This window comes from Dermacentor silvarum, chromosome 4, assembly GCF_013339745.2.
Source record: "Dermacentor silvarum isolate Dsil-2018 chromosome 4, BIME_Dsil_1.4, whole genome shotgun sequence".
NCBI classification, from domain to species: domain Eukaryota; kingdom Metazoa; phylum Arthropoda; class Arachnida; order Ixodida; family Ixodidae; genus Dermacentor; species Dermacentor silvarum.
The window spans coordinates 219,122,997-219,126,706 of record NC_051157.2 but is presented as its reverse complement, the minus strand read 5'-3'; positions in this window follow the sequence as shown (position 1 = coordinate 219,126,706).

Genomic DNA, 3,710 nt, shown 5'->3' with positions numbered 1-3,710 from the left:
CGCAAATTTTAGTGCACAAACTCTATAAATGCTACAAATTGAAGAACTGGGACAAACACGTTTTAATGTTTAAAGATGCTGGACTTCGGCCGGGAAATGGTTTTCTTTTCCCATTTTCAGCAAAACTGCCGCGATGCCGATGTGAGCTCTGGGGAGAAGGGGCCAGGCCTACCTACATCTCCACTAAAAAGCAAGAGCAAGCAACGCCGCGGAGCGATATGCCGCGTGTGCGAAATCCGGAAAAATTCGCACTTTCATGAGTCCGGGCGAGTGTTTCTTGCATTTTTCGCTGTCTTGTACCTGATTCTCAGCTTTGATTTTTTTAATACATAGGAGAGGAGGCTTGGAGGAATACAAAACAACAAAATAGATTTGTTTTCGTATAAAACAATTGCCGTTTTTCGAAATTTGCGTTTTCCCCCCGACCGAGCACGACTCATTACCCTTTCACAACGGCTTCACCGTCGCGCAGCGCTGCTCTGCGCTAAGCCGAACCAACAGGCAAAAAAACTATGGGCGCCATCTATGTACGGACAAAGGAAGCGCGAAGTGCATCGCTGTGGCGTACAAATGCTAGATGGCGCGCGGTAACACTCGTTGTCATAATTACAGTAAGGAGCGGTTTTGTGCCTTTAGGAAATCCGTCGAGCATCTAGCTGTTAGTTGTGGCACTTGTCGCATTTTTCTCGTTAAAATAAAGCTAATTTCATCAGTCTGCGTTGAAAACTCGCCGAGTTAGGTCGCAATATGTCTGCGGCCTTTTTTCCAAAATGGCGGCGCCCATAAGTTTGCCTGTTGGTTCGGCTAAAGCGCAGAGCAGCGCTGCGCGACGGTGAAGCCGTAAAGAAAGGGTAATGAATTGTGCTTGGTCGGGGGGAAAACGCAAATTTCGAAAAACGGCAATTGTTTTATCCGAAAACAAATGTATTTTATTGTTTTGTATTCCTCCAAGCCTCCTCTCCTATGTATTAAAAAAGAAATGAAAGCTGAGAATCAGCTTGATTTGAAAGCTTGAAACGGTCGCGGCGCCGACACTGTCGCTAGCCGCAATATAATGTCACTCAGCCGTGCAATGCCTGCACAGCTGAGCCGATTCACCGTGCACCCCTTGTAGCCGTGCACTGCAGCATGAGCTAGACAAGTATCGAAACGTTTGACAGTGGACATCGATTTTCGCTTAAAAAAAAAAAAAGTTCCATTTACACCTCACTTCATGTAGCGGAACTTAATTTGCGAACCGATGTTTATGTAGACGGTGGACTAGCGCAGGAATCGGCGACCAGCAACGCTTGTTCCGAGTTAAACGTTTCTCGTGTCGTAGCTGGTGCTCAATAACTAAATTCGCTCGTGCCCACGCGTACGTCAGCACAGCCGTGGTTTCAGATAGACCATTTAATTAGGCATGTACGTGGCCGCGCGCGTACGTACATAATATACCAAAAGTCGCCCTACGATTTCTGCATTTTCAGCGAAAGTAAAAAAAAAAAAAAAAAAATTAAGGACGATCCACGCTTGTGAAAACGTATGAAACAGTAGTAAACTCTGTAAGCGTTCTTTTCTTTTCCTCTCGCTTTCTTTTCCTCTCTGTGTGTCTCACGCTCTCATTTTCTCTTTCTGTGGCCCATAGCAAGTTGTCTTACAATCGTCGGTACAACGCAACGGTACAACGAGCAAGCATTTATGGTACCCATAAATTCTTGTTCTGCAAGAGTGGGTGCCATAGTCCAGTGGTTATCGTTAGTGGATAGCACTCCCCTTCGGATCGTGTGTACCCTGGTTCGAATCCCGCCGCGCGAAGAAAGTAGTGACTTTTTTTTTTCCATATCTCTCTTGCTCCACATTCTTTGCTCGAAACTGCGAGCACCAGAATAGATTCTAAATTTATTCATTTTGCAAAAAGCACTTGACAATTTCCGCCTGTTTCCGTCTTTATATAAACAGTGGTGGTCCTTTAGCCTATTTTTTGTAAAGCAACCGAAGTCTGTCAGTATACAGGGTGTTTTTTTTTTTTTTTTTTTTTTAGCTGCACCAAATTTTAAAATTAGTAAAATGTAAATCTTTGTCAAGTTATGTTTGCCATTCCAGTGTACGGATTGGCGGCCTCTAGATAATACAGAGCAATTTCCGCAATTACGTGCGTAATTAGCAAATTTACGCTAATTAACTTTCTAATGATCAACAATAGGTGGCTATAGCAAATGAGTACTTTGGGGCCCGTCCTCGACACTACCTAGCCCAAGGATCGAATTTTGAATAGCGGAGTTCATGTGGGAGCTACGCGAACAATTAGTTCCTCTTGGCAGGCTGCTTGAAACTGAAACTGGCCGCAAAAAGAGCGTCTCTGTCGTCGATGTCGCCACCCCCCGGCCCTTTCGTCACGTCTCCTGACGTCACGGCTGGTCCGACCAAACGAGCAGCTTGCGTTATCTCTTTGCTGTCTGCGGCGTTGGCCTAACGCTTCAATGCCGGCGGGCCGCCAAATTTACTTCGTCATTCCGTCGGGCGCCACGTTGCGCTGTGGCGCCAACCCCGCTCCTTGGGCTTTTAGATACTACAGGCGCGGCGTCATATCAGTCTGTATCAGTGAACGCCGCGGATAGCAAGGAGATAACGGAAGCTGCTCGCGGGCCGGACTGGCGCCTAGCTCGGAGACGTGACGAAAGGCAGGGGGGGCGGCGACAGCGTTATGCCATGTCATCAGCTTACTTGTTTTCTCGCATTAACCTGAATTGTTTTGCTATTTATTTGTTCAAATCGTAATTCTTTCGCTGCTGTGTGTAGACAACTTGACATCTTTGCTGCACTTGCTCTAACAAAATTTGTTTTCTTCTTTTTATTTATAGAACAGCTTCTGTAGTATGTGTTTTATTTTCGCGAGTGAGAAAATAAATTCTTCTTTTTCTAGCGTTAGGTAGTGTGAACATTCTCAAATTTGAACACACACACACACACACATGTGTGTGTATGTGTGTAAATGGATCGGAAAACATTTCTTTAAATGGCCAGGAAAATATCGCTGACGATTGTGTCGTCGTTTATTGCTTGTGCATGTGCTGCAGAAGAACCATTTTTGTAAGGGACCACGGAAATGCAAGGGAAAAAAGCGCACGAAAAAAAAAAAAAGAAATGTGATTGTGGCAAATCAGAACCTGCTTCAGAATCAGAACGTTGTTTCTTCTTCTGCAGTTGCTCTAACCGAAATTGTTTTCTTCATTTTATTTAGAACAGGGATTGGGCTTCGGTAGTGTGCATTTTTACTCATAATTAATTCTTGTTCTAGTTGCAGCGCTAGGTACTTCCATCATTCTCAAATTTGAACACACACACGCACGCTGTGTGTGTTGCATGTGCTGCAGAAGGACCATTTTTGTAAGGGGTACCGCGGAAATGCAAGGAAAAAAAGCGCACGAAAAAAAAAAAAAGAATTGTGATTGTGGCTAATCAGAACCTGCTTCAGAATCAGATCATTCTCAAATTTGAACACACGCACACTGCTGCAGAAGAACTATTTTTGTAAGGGACCACGGAAATGCAAGGAGAAAAAGCGCACGAAAAAAAAAAAAAAAGAGAGAATTGCGATTGTGACAAATCAGAACCTGCTTCAGAATCGGAACATCGTTTCTTCTTCTGCAGTTGCTCTAACCGAAATTGTTTTCTTCTTTCTATTTAGAACAGGGCTTTTTCTCAAATTTGAACACACGCACACTGTG